The 13,924-nt window shown below is 43.8% G+C and overlaps 1 long non-coding RNA gene across 1 annotated transcript in view; it reads right to left on the bottom strand.

Annotated features, from left to right (window-relative positions):
- Positions 1-13,424, bottom strand: part of LOC137625029 (uncharacterized) — a 38,920-nt gene extending 25,496 nt beyond the window's left edge. The window contains exon 1 of the long non-coding RNA XR_011040809.1: positions 13,016-13,424. This is a non-coding gene — a long non-coding RNA (uncharacterized lncRNA). The remainder of the gene's footprint in view (positions 1-13,015) is intronic.
- Positions 13,425-13,924: the final 500 nt, after the last annotated feature.

Here is a 13,924-nt window from a genome sequence, read left to right as displayed (position 1 = left end):
CGATCAGTATTAATATTCCCATTATTGGAATATCAAGTAACGATAGAAAGTATTTTGTGGGATTGTATTGGTTGTTGTGAGTACAGTACTACAGTACTTAGCGTAAATATGACTCGGGCTAGTTTTATCTAATCTGATAATAGATCGATAATTATCTAGAGAGAGTATACTAAGACGACAAATATTTTCTTAAAAATATATCTCCTTTTACATTATGAAAATGAAATACGTTTGCTTGGTAAGCTAGTACTGTATTCTCTTTCATTTCTAGCATGAAAAAAGAAAAATGATTTACTTATTTTGCAAGCGTCTCGCGACGTCATATTTCTGGCAGAAGCTAGCCGGCAAACCGAATGATTTCCTTCCAGCATGTTGCCGAGTAATCTTATTACAGTATTCCCATCATCGAAACACCAAGTAACGATATTAAATGTTTTAGTGGTCTGTATCAGTAGTTATGAGGATGGTACAACTTGCCGTAATTTTAAGAAAAAAAGTCTGATGTCATATTTCTGGCAGAAGGCAAGTGGCAATTCAAGTGATTTCCTTTTGATACGTAAAGAGCGAGAATGTTTTTGCATGATAACTAATAATAATGGCTGAAACGAACTGTATGAAAACTGTGATTTCCTGTTACATATTGGCACTGATGTAATATTCATCATGAAAATATTTCGAATAAGTTAATATATTAAATAAATAAAATACGCCATTCGTAGGTACACCATCTTTCAAGACGCCAGCGGGACCTTCACATCAGCTGATCATGACTGAAGGTAAACAAAATATCAAGTAATTCTTGATTGGTAAAATGCTTCCTAAATTGAAAAATAGAACAAAAATGCATTAGCAATGCATATCATATCCTATGAGACAAGAAAATGAAATAATGATAAACTGTGAGAAAATACTGATAAAATAAGATTGAGATGATTGGTGAATCATTACAGAAACTTGACTTTCTTAATTCGACATATGTAAAAATCGACTTACAACGCGTCTCTCGGTCCCTATTACCGACGTAAGTTGATAACTACCTGTATAATATTACTGTAATCATGATTAACTAAATATAAATATTTTATACAAAGACCACTAACCATTTACGTACAAAGTTCTATGTAGTCTTGAAGCCTGACAACTCCTGATGCATCATCTCTTGTGCTGTATTGTAGGGAATCACATTTACAGCAAATTACCCAGTAAATATAAATACTGCACAGAAGTATGTACTAATGTATACAAGTATATCTCTTTACATGAACATGTGATTCTGGTAAAAAGGACTGAAGCGGGAGATGCACACACAAGGAGAAAGAATGCAATACTGAGGCCAAGTCAGCATGAGATGGGATGTTGTGCTGGGAGGAGAGGGGAGTGGCACAAGAAGAAGCGAGCCGGGTGCAAAGGAGCGGGGGCCACTTGAAATTGTGCTGCGAACCTGTGAAAAATGTTATTTTTATTAATAAAATAAATTCTTGAATATACTTACCCGGTGATTATATAAGCTGCAGCTCTGCTGCCCGACAGAAAAACTCTACGTTCAAAATACGCCAGCGATCGCTATGCAGGTAGGGGGTGTACATCAACAGCGCCATCTGTCGAGCAGGTACTTAGTACTCCATGTAAACACAGAACCAATTTTCTCCTCGGTCCACTGGGTCTCTATTGGGGAGGAAGGGAGGGTCCTTTAATATATAATCACCGGGTAAGTATATTCACAAATTTATTTTATTAATAAAAATAACATTTTTCAATATTAAACTTAGCCGGTGATTATATAAGCTGATTCACACCCAGGGGGGTGGGTAGAGACCAGCATTACTTGTTTACATTATTATGAGCTAAGTATTTTGTATTTCATTTTAGCAGTTATTCAAAATAACAAACATAAAATAAATAAGTACCTGGTAAGGAAGTCGACTTGAACAATTACTCTGCCTTTTTAAGTACGTCTTCCTTACTGAGCCTCGCGATCCTCTTAGGATGCTGAGCGACTCTTAGGAGCTGAAGTATCAAGGGTTGCAACCCATACTTAAAGGACCTCATCAAAACCTCTAATCTAGGCGCTTCTCAAGAAAAGAATTTGACCACCCGCCAAATCAACCAGGATGCGAAAGGCTTCTTAGCCTTCCGGACAACCCAAAAAACAACAATAAAAAACATTTCAAGAGAAAGATTAAAAAGGTTATGGAATTAGGGGAATGTAGTGGTTGAGCCCTCACCCACTACTGCACTCGCTGCTACGAATGGTCCCAGGGTGTAGCAGTTCTCGTAAAGAGACTGGACATCTTTAAGATAAAAAGACGCGAACACTGACTTGCTTCTCCAATAGGTTGCGTCCATTACACTCTGCAGAGATCTATTTTGTTCAAAGGCCACTGAAGTTGCGACAGCTCTAACTTCATGTGTCCTTACCTTCAGCAAAGCATGGTCTTCCTCATTCAGATGGGAATGAGCTTCTCGTATCAACAGTCTGATATAATAGGAAACTGCATTCTTAGACATAGGTAAAGAAGGTTTCTTAATAGCACACCATAAAGCTTCTGACTGTCCTCGTAAAGGTTTAGTTCGTCTTGAATAAAACTTAAGAGCTCTAACAGGGCATAAGACTCTTTCTAGTTCATTTCCAACCAAATTAGAAAGGCTTGGAATATCGAACGATTTCGGCCAAGGACGAGAAGGTAGTTCGTTTTTGGCTAGAAAACCAAGCTGTAAAGAACATGTAGCTGTTTCAGATGAAAATCCGATGTTCCTGCTGAAGGCGTGTATCTCACTGACTCTTTTAGCTGTTGCTAAGCAGACATGGAAAAGAGTCTTTAAAGTGAGATCTTTAAAGGAGGCTGATTGTAGTGGCTCGAACCTTTCTGACATAAGGAATCTTAGTACCACGTCTAAATTCCAACCTGGTGTGGCCAAACGACGCTCCTTCGAGGTCTCAAAAGACTTAAGGAGGTCCTGTAGATCTTTGTTGTTAGAAAGATCTAAGCCTCTGTGACGGAAGACTGCTGCCAACATGCTTCTGTAACCTTTGATCGTGGGAGCTGAAAGAGATCTTTCCTTCCTCAGGTATAATAGGAAGTCAGCTATTTGGGTTACAGAGGTACTGGTTGAGGATACTGATACCGACTTGCACCAGCTTCAGAAGACTTCCCACTTCGACTGGTAGACTCTAAGAGTGGATGTCCTCCTTGCTCTAGCAATCGCCCTGGCTGCCTCCTTCGAAAAGCCTCTAGCTCCCGAGAGTCTTTCGATAGCCTGAAGGCAGTCAGACGAAGAGCGTGGAGGCTTGAGTGTACCTTCTTTACGTGTGGCTGACGTAGAAGGTCCACTCTTAGAGGAAGAGTTCTGGGAACGTCCACCAGCCATTGAAGTACCTCGGTGAACCATTCTCTCGCGGGCCAGAGGGGAGCAACTAACGTCAACCTTGTCCCTTCGTGAGAGGCGAACTTCTGCAGTACCTTGTTGACAATCTTGAACGGGGGGAATGCATAAAGGTCTAGATGGGACCAATCCAGTAGAAAAGCATCTATATGAACTGCTGCTGGGTCCGGGATTGGCGAGCAATAAATTGGGAGCCTCTTGGTCATCGAGGTTGCAAAGAGATCTATGGTAGGTTGGCCCCATGTGGCCCATAGTCTCTTGCACACATTCTTGTGTAGGGTCCATTCTGTTGGGATGATTTGACCCTTCCGACTGAGGCAGTCCGCCATGACATTCATGTTGCCTTGAATGAACCTCGTTACTAGAGAAAGGTTTAGATCTCTTGACCAGGTGAGGAGGTCCCTTGCGATCTCGTACAATGTCATAGAATGGGTCCCTCCTTGCTTGGAGATGTACGTCAAGGCCGTGGTGTTGTCTGAGTTCACCTCCACCACCTTGCCTAGAAGGAGGGACTTGAAGCTTTTCAAGGCCAGATGAACTGCCAGTAGCTCCTTGCAGTTGATATGTAACGTTCTTTGATTCGAGTTCCAAGTTCCCGAGCATTCCCGACCGTCTAATGTCGCACCCCAGCCCATGTCCGATGCGTCCGAGAAGAGAACGTGGTTGGGGGTCTGAACAGCCAGGGGCAGACCCTCTCTGAGGTAGATGTTGTCCTTCCACCTAGTCAGTGATGACTTCATCTTCTCGGAAATGGGGATCGAGACCGCTTCTAGCGTCTTGTCCTTTCTCCAGTGAACAGCTAGGTGAAATTGAAGGGGACGGAGGTGCAGTCTCCCTAACGCAATGAACTGGTCCAGGGATGAAAGCGTCCCTATCAGACTCATCCACTGTCTGACTGAACATCGGTCCTTCTTTAGCATGTTCTGGATGCATCCTTGGGCTTGACTTGTTCTGGGGGCCGACGGAAAAGCCCGAAACGCTTGACTGTGAATCTCCATCCCTAAGTACACTATAGTTTGGGATGGGACCAGTTGGGACTTTTCCATATTGACCAGGAGACCCAATTCCTTGGTCAGATCTAGAGTCCACTTTAGATTCTCCAGACAGCGACGACTTGAAGAAGCTCTTAGAAGCCAGTCGTCCAAATAGAGGGAGGCTCTGATGTCTGCTAATGCAGGAATTTGGCAATATTCCTCATCAGTTTCGTAAAGACAAGAGGCGCCGTGCTTAGGCCAAAGCACAGGGCTTGAAATTGGTAGACAACCTTCCCGTAAACGAACCTTAGAAAAGGTTGGGAATCTGGGTGGATGGGGACGTGAAAGTAAGCGTCCTTTAGGTCTAAAGAGACCATCCAGTCTTCCCTCCTGACCGCTGCTAGAACAGACTTTGTCGTCTCCATGGAGAACGTCTGCTTTGTGACAAAGACATTCAGAGCACTGACGTCTAGCACCAGCCTCCACCCTCCTGTCTTCTTTACCACTAAGAAGAGACGGTTGTAGAAGCCCGGGGATTGATGGTCCCGGACTTTGACTACCGCTCCCTTTTCTAGTAAGAGAGACACCTCTTGCTTCAAAGCTAGTCTCTTGTCCTCCTCTCTGTACCTGAGAGAGGTGCTGGAGGCTCTGCCACGAAAGGGCGGAATAAATCTGGACGCTGGAGTGTCCATCCTGGGTCTAGACACGGTAGGCAAAGGGGTGGCTTTGCGGGCAGATGACGCAACCAGGTCATGCGTGTCTTTTTGAATCAAGGAGGCAGCAATCTCCTTGATCAACTCCTCTGGGAAAAGGCACTTTGAGAGAGGAGCAAACATAAGTTCCGATCTCTGACATTGTGTTACTCCAGCTGACAAGAAGGAGCAAAGGTTTTCCCGTTTCTTGAGGACCCCGGAAACGAACGAAGCCGCAAGCTCACTGGAACCGTCCCGTATGGCCTTGTCCATGCAGGACATAATGAGCATGGAAGTTTCCTTGTCAGAAGGGGAGGTCTTCCTGCTCAACGCTCCCAAACACCAATCCAAAAGTTAAAAACCTCGAAGGCTCTGAACACTCCTTTCATCAGATGGTCTAAGTCCGAAGGAGTCCAACAAATCTTGGAGCGTCTCATGGCTAGCCTGCGGGGAGAGTCTACTAGACTTGAGAAGTCGCCCTGGGCAGAGGCAGGAACTCCCAAGCCGAGAACTTCTCCCGTGGCATACCAGACGCTCGATCTGGAAGCGAGTTTCGCAGGGGGAAACAAGAATGCTGTCTTCCCAAGGTGCTTTTTGGACTGCATCCATTCTCCCAACACTCTTAAAGCTCTCTTAGACGAGCGGGCGAGGACGAGCTTCGTAAAGGCAGGCGCGGATGACTGCGTGCCTAAAGCGAACTCAGATGGAGGAGAGCGTGGGGCTGCAGAAACAAACTGATCAGGATACATCTCCCTGAACAGTGCAAGAACTTTCCTAAAGTCCAAGGAGGGAGGCGTGGTCTTGGGTTCGTCGATGTCCGTATGCGGGTCGTCAAAGTGTGCAGCGTCATCATCATCAGAGAGTCCATCGTCTGAATACTGAGGAGGAAGCGGCAAAGGAGTAGGAATTGGCTGGTCAGCTGAGTCCGGCAGCACGGGTGCATGCGTGACTGCACTGGACGCAACGTCATGGAACTGTTGCCCAGTCTGTGAGCTGGCAACAACCATAGCAGCGCGGGGGCGCAAAGCGTCTACTCCTGACTGTCTAGTCTGCTGTGGGCGAGTAGTGGTAACCACACTGGGTTGCGGAGGTTGACGCACCGCGTCAAAACAAAACAACTTAGGTTGTTGTTGTAACTCGCGAACGTCAACGGAAGGTTCCATGCGTCGCTGAACGTCAACATGCGGCTGGCAGGGTACACTGGAACGCATGGGTGGCGGGACTCTCACAGCTGGAGTGCGGGAGAAAGTAGCCTCAGCGTCCACTGGACGCACAACCGTGGGTGGTTGTAGGCTAACGGGTGGTGCAGCGTCAACCTTCTCCGCACGAAAGTCCTGCATTAAAGACGTTAACTGCGTCTGCATGGTCTGCAGCAAAGACCACTTAGGGTCTACAGTAGCAGGTGCGGCAACAGACGGTGTTACTGCCTGTTGCGGTACCGCTTTGCCTCTCTTAGGAGGTGTGCAGTCATCGGAAGACTGCAGCGAGTCCGAACTGACCCAGTGGCTACAACTGGGCCGTTGGACTTGCGCGGAAGGGACCGACTTGCGTTTAAGAGGCCGTGAGACCTTGGTCCATTGTTTCTTCCGAGAAACATCTTCCGCAGACGAGAAATAAATGGGCTCTCTCGTCTTCTTGTGGGTGGGGCGATCTTGGTAAGATACGTCCAAAACCACGGAGGGAACGTCTGTCCGCTGATTAAAGCCTGTCGAACCCTTTGGTCGTACGACATTGCTTCTCCCCTGGGCTTGGGAGCTTGCAAGAGGTCCCGGACTGGGAGGACGACAGGCACGAACAGACGCACCCTCAAGCGCAACACTAACACTTTCCACAACACTACCACTCACTTTGTCACTACCCACTGCACTCTTACACTTCAACTCCTTGACGTCTGCCATGAGTTGGTTACGGTCACTCGCCAATGACTCGACTCTCTCACCCAGAGCCTGGATGGCACGCATCATATCTGCCATCGAAGGTTGTTGAGTGCTAGAAGGGGGATCAGGAGCAACCACTACAGGGGAAGGAATAGGTTGTGGGGCATGAGGAGAGGAAATATCAACGGAGCGAGATGAACTTCTCCTGACTCTATCTCTCTCTAGCCTACGTGAATATTTCAGGAATTCGAGAAAATCGAATTCCGAAAGCCCAACGCATTCCTCACATCGATCTTCCAATTGACAGGTTTTATCCCGACAATTGGAACAAACGGTGTGCGGATCGATAGAGGCCTTCGGAAGACGCCTTGAACAGTCCCTAGCACTACACTTTCTGTATTTAGGGACTTGAGAAGGGTCAGCCATCTTGAATTAGTCAAAGGGGAATTCAAAATCTATCCAAGTCGTCAACAAATAATCCAAAAATCAATAAAAGAATGCAAGGATGTATTGAAGATAACCTCTGCAAAGCGAAAGCTAATAACTAGAAATGTGTACTTCACCAAAATCTGTGAAAACCAATCCAGTAAGCAACAGCGAATTTAGTAGGTCTTGCCGGTGGCACGACAGAGAGAAAATTGGTTCTGTGTTTACATGGAGTACTAAGTACCTGCTCGACAGATGGCGCTGTTGATGTACACCCCCTACCTGCATAGCGATCGCTGGCGTATTTTGAACGTAGAGTTTTTCTGTCGGGCAGCAGAGCTGCAGCTTATATAATCACCGGCTAAGTTTAATATTGAAAATATGATCTTTTACTTGATAGGTTATATGGTTCTCCAAGTTGTGAAATCGGGGAGAAAAAACTCATGGATATGGAGGGCTGACTGTATTAGAGACCCACAAAGCACATTCCTAAGCATGTAATAGCTTACCACTCCCTGTGAACAATTCCCAGTGAAATATGGTTAACTGCTCTTGAGGTTGACAAGAGCTTTTGTGCCTTGTTGAAGTCCTGGCCAACTAAAAAGCCCAATTTCTGCTTCTTGGTAATACTAAGTTGTATCTAAGAGTCTGGCTGTTCTTGGATGTCTGGAAATACCAATAATCACTAACCTTCCACTGTCAATCCTGGGGAGAAAACAGGTTTCTGCCTTGTGCTGCTTAGTTTGGGGCTTCAACACACTGGGGACAGACCAACATTGAGGAAACAACTGTTGGTTTGGCATAAAAATGATGGAAAGTCATCTCGGATTAAGCAGATGCAGCAGCAGATTGGTAAGTATCAGCCATCACACTTTTTTATAAGTGGTAATAAAGGAGGGAAGTAAAGAAGTAAGCTAAGATCTCTAAATAGATAATCAGGTATATCAGATAATAAATTAATAAAAGATGAGTGAGAAACTGAAGTTAAAGCATAAATGTTCAAAGTGGCAGATAAACAAATGTTGCATCAACTTCAAAGGAGGTTGCACTGCATACCTGCCTAACAACAGTGTGTGTGTTTTGGCAGCAGGAAATAGAAAAATGAAAAAGAAATAAGAAAAATGAGAGGTTATGTCAAGTTTCAACAGTTGGAAATAAAGAAATTATAGGCAATGTAGTACAAAATGGGATTACTATCCAAGAGATACAAAAAGTAAAATTAAGGACAAAACTTAATTAGCAAATAATTATCAATAAAAACAGAGTTCATGAAACCAATAGAGGAAGGGTAGCAAAGGGAAAGATGAAACAACAGCCTAATTATTAACTACTAACAAAGATTTTCCCTCCTAGAAGAGGAAGAGACTGCTAATCAAAGGCTCTATAGTAATGAACCAAGGGCTGCACTTTAGCTTCAAAAAGATGAAAAAAGTCAGGTCCTGACCAGGTGCCAGCACACAGAAAATAGTGGTAGTATTTAGTAAAACTACAATGGAGAACAAGACCACCCTTATTGTTCACACAATTGGAAACTATCTGTTCTTAAGAAAGGACAATGCTATCCAAATAAAACCTTAGGTTAAACCGCTAGAAAAAAATTGTTGAAATGGCTAGGAACAAGAACAATAATGCAAATGTTAAAGGTATTCTCCCGAGACTATGTCAGGCACTTGACCCTCAGTTAAGCCAAAGGGATAAATGAAAGGCTAAAGTCCATATGCTAGCAAAAGAAAGTTACATTTAAAGATCTATAAGTCACTTACTATGGCAAGAGAAAGTTGTACAGAAAAGAGGAAATACACTTTAGTGAAGAAAGCAAGAGAGTATATGAAAACAAACAATCTCAACCTGGTACAAGTTGATAGTTCTCCGTATAAGCAATCTCCCACGGATATATCTAGTCTCTTATTGTCCTTGAAAGTACGAAGTCCCCCGGGAGAAGCGTCCGCTCGCTAACCCCGTCTCTTCTTCCTAGACTTGATAGGAGTGATTCCCAATCTCTCCCAAACAGGGTCATGACTGATGTCAGAGGCCTTGGAATGCAGATACTGTTCATATCTGTTAGACCTCTGCGGGGATAGGACCCCAATACAGGTTGCTGGTCACTTCTGCGTCTAGGATCAGACGGTAGAGAATTTCATACCGAAGAACTAGATTGTCAAAGGAATCAGATCAGTATTCCTTGGTGGTGCCAGGAGAACTTTGGCTGATCCAGAGACCACTTGTTTAGCTGCTTGGACAAGGTCTTAAAACCAAGACTTCTTCAAAAATGCGTCTCTTTGAAGGAGCACCAAACTGTTTCCTCGCAGGAGGAGAGCAATCACAGAATAACACCCGATGTGAAATGCACGCGTATGGCAAGCGCTGCGCAAGCGGGCTTTGATGACGAGGTAAGTGCGCAGAGGGAGAGTGCTGTTCCGATGGGCACAAGTGCTGAAAGGATAATGTAGCATGCACATCCGCACCCACAGGTATTTGCACACCTGTGTTGCGAAGGTTCAAGTCTCATCAAAGTGAGAAGACGAGGTCAGGCTAGGGAAAAGTTCACTATAAGGAGATTGGGACATGCATAAGGGAGCACACTGACCTACCTGCACTTGCACACCTGAAGACTAAGTGGTTTAGTGAGGAAGGTAAAGGGGGGCATGCGCTACATTCCATCCAAGGTTGGCGAGTGTTGGATTTGGTGCATAGAAGGGAGGGCATGCCAAACTCCATCCAAAGTTGTTGAGTTAAATTGGTTCGTAGCTGGGTATGCGCGCTAAACTTTGTCTAGAATTCAGAGTTGTTGAGTGATGGTCTTAGCATGTGGCTGCGAGAGCACGCCGAACTCATCTAGTGTTGGCGAGTGATGAGGCTGGCGCGTAATTGGCAACTCGCCCTGAACTCCTCGCACACTCACCTCTTCGGGTAAGAGGGTGCACGCTTGACTCACCAGCAAGCTCAAAATTAGAGTGTTCCTCAGATAACATACATTGAGGGAAGTCTTCTTTCCCCTAAGGGAAAATGTTGTCCAATCTCATGCTCTCTTGCACATAAGGATGTACTAATGTGTTGGCTAGGGCACCAGCCACCCACTGAGATACTATTGCTAGTGTTTTACAGGGTCCTTTAACTAGCCAGACAGTACTAGATTAGATATCTGTCGGGTAATGCCTCATTTCTTTTTGCCTACACATACACAAAATAGTCTGGCCTATTCTATACAGATTCTCCTCTGTCCTCATACACCTGCCAACACTAAAATTACCAAATAATTCTTCTTTGCTGCCCAAGGGGTTAGCTACTGCACTGTAATTGTTCAGTGACTACTTCCTACTTCGTAAGGGTAGAAGAGACTCCTTAACTATGGTAAGCACCTCTTCTAGGAAAGGGACACTAAAATCAAACCACTGTTCTCTAGTCTTGAGTAGTGCCATGGCCCCCTTACATTGTCTTTTGCTGTCTTGGGTTAGAGTTCTCTTGCTTGAGGGTACATTCAGGCACACTATTCTATCTTATTTCTCTTCCCCTTGTTTTCCTTTTTTTTAAGTTTTATAGTTCATATATTGAACATTTATTTTAATCTTGTTACTATTCGTAAAATATTTTGTTTTGGTTGTTCTTTTACTTTTCGTGTAGTTTATTTGTTTCCTTATTTCCTTTCCTCACTAGGCTAATTTTCCTTGATGGAACACTTGGTCTTATAGTATCCTGCTTTACCAACTATGGTTTTAGCTTGGCTATTGATAATAATAATGAGAGGGAGAAGGTTGTTGACATGTAGACAAAAGTGTGTGTTCCACCCCATACAAGGTAGAAGCCCTAGGCTCAAGGGTGGAGCTTGGCCTTTCAAAGCAACAAGCATTTTGATGTGTCCTAAGGAGATGAAGGCAGGGGGTAGGAGATGTAAACAGCTGCCTAACCCTGCGTCATCTAACTCCAAAAACCTATGCTACAATGAGCTGGAATGTGGTATTGATGAATCGCATACCCATTTACAGAACCCTCTAGGCGGCGAACATTCAGGTAAATATTTCCTTTCCCCCAACCAGGAAGGACAATCGACACCGGCTGCTGCTGTTGGAGTATCACTCCTCAAATGGAAAGATGGTCCCACAACAGCTGGTAGAAGTCATCCATCCCACGAGTGGGAAGATTATCCAACACCTGAAGAAATTCCCACAGGGGGATCCTCCACCAAGTGCTAGTGTCAGTTAGCAGAAGTTGAATGAGCAGGAGCAGACACTGAGGGTACTCTGGCAAGAGAGAGACGCCTTCAGCACTAGACCGCCTGTGTTGGGGAGAAGATATCCTCAGATGAGGCAGGCTCGCCATCACTGTATGTCACTTGCCAAAGGTCCTCAAGATGGCATTACTTACAAGGGGAGCCTGAGAGCCCAAAGGAGGGCCCCAGCTGACTTACAGCATCAGCAATAAGAAACTCCCCCTCCCCAGCTGACTTACAGCATCAGCAATAAGAAACTCCCCCTAAGACTTAGCCTGCGCTGCTTCTCAAGGAAAAACAAGACTGTAGCATAGCAAGGTTGTCCGAGAGTCTAGGCACCTCCACTACTACCTGACTGGTCCCCGAGAAGATCAACCTAGGATGTAGGAGTGATGGGATTGAGCCGCCTGATAAAGTTGGTGAGGCTTTTTCAACTTCTAGGATGACCCCGAAGGAGAAGAATCACTCTAAGCCTTCTTCCAACATCTGATAAATCGCTGCCACTGGGTGGGAAGCCACTCCCTACACATAATATGTGGAGACTCCCGAGTACAAGTGGGCCCCCAGCACGTAGGATAAAGGGCATGAGGATCAATCTTCGGCACAGACATTTAGGTGTAGCGGCGGTGCCCTTCTCTGCCTGGCCAAATCTATTTTTAATAAGGAATGCAATCACTCTTCCATACAAGAGAAAAGGGAAAGTTTTGATTATAAGGCCAATTGGTTTTATTGGTTTAAATAGTCAAGCGGAGGAGAATTGACAACTTCTGATCTCTTCCCAGCTGAAATAAAAAGTGGCTTGTGTTGACTACTGCATGTGTGAGTGGGATGTTGGTTCTACCCCAAGCTCTCCCCCCACTAACTTGTGGAGGGTAGTTGCACCTTCCTAAGAGTATTATGGGAAGTTTCTGCTGTCGCTGAAATATATCTCTTTTAGTAAAAGGCTGAAACATTTGTATTTGGCACATGAACAAATATAATTTCCTAAAAGAAATTGCTCTGTTGAATTACTTCATATTTTTCATGTTTGCTATTGTCAGACACAACTATCCCCATTAGTGTTATTGCACTCAAAATCAGTATACTGTGCAACATCATGACACTTAACGGAATAATGTTGGGGACAATTTTGGTGGAGGCAACCACAACTATATAAATGTTATAGAAAACATTTGAATAAAAATCATCTATGACAAAGTTAATTCTGAGTACCCCTTCTGTTCAATGTCTTATCTAGCCCAAAATAAATGATATAAAAGCTCAAGTTTTTAACAATTTGGGTCTACAGTATTTGAAAAGAACCCTTATCCCTTCGATAAGCCATTATATCAGAACCCGATGTCTCCTAAGAACTCTTGCCACCCTATAACCAGAACAATCTAATACTGGAATTTATGATAACCATATATCATTTTATTTCATATGTTCAAATTTTAAAGAAGAGAATAGCCTTACCTACAACTTCCAAGACCAGCGATCAGCAAATATTCAAGTTAGTAGTTGGTTGTAGAAGAATCTTCAAAGCTTGAAGGGGTGAAACCTACATGAGTTTGGTGCTACATGCTTGCGTTACATTAAAGGAGTTAAAACTCCTTTAATATGTACCACCGCCAGGTTTCCACATGTAGAAGTCACCAACCAGGAGGCAAAATGACATTTAAACCTTATACAGAAAGTATTTATAATACAGATTAGCATAAAAACTCATTTGATGCCTCCTGGGGGACCACCAACACTCACAAGGATAGTTACGTAAGCATATATTCTCTTCAGGTTTACATTAAACTCCATGGGAATAAACGTGAACTTTCACAATGGGCTTGAGTCCATTTTATCCTGTGAACATGCAGCTTCTGTACCTGTCAACACCTGAAAAATGGAAAATAAAAATATTAATGCGCTGAAGATTCACATACCTTAAGAAGTTACGGCCCTACTTGTATTTAACTATTCTACATGAGGTACTTGTATACTAACTGTTTCCTACGTCTACACCTACCCTCATGAACTTTCAACAATTCAAGGCTCCTTTCCTCTTTAATTCTATACCCAAACTTTGAAAAAAAAAAAAAATGGATTAAAGAGTTATTTGCTCTTCCGTGTAATAGTTGAGGTTGAAACCACTGTACAGGACCTGGCGGGTTATTCAGTATAGAAAGTAGAAATATCCAACTGTGCTCTAAATTGTAAAATTTCTATACATACTGTACTGTACTAGAAAAGCCTTTAATAACTTGCAAGGCAAATACAATGATATCCTACAAATATATTATACAAATTCTTCTATTAAAATACAAATATGTCAGTTGCCTAAAAATCATAATTCCCTACAAATATATTAGCTTTAACCACCTTATGGGAGTG

Source organism: Palaemon carinicauda, chromosome 31 (assembly GCF_036898095.1).
Source record: "Palaemon carinicauda isolate YSFRI2023 chromosome 31, ASM3689809v2, whole genome shotgun sequence".
Lineage (NCBI taxonomy): Eukaryota > Metazoa > Arthropoda > Malacostraca > Decapoda > Palaemonidae > Palaemon > Palaemon carinicauda.
The sequence above is the reverse complement of the archived record's forward strand: the minus strand, read 5'-3'. Positions and strand labels throughout refer to the sequence as shown.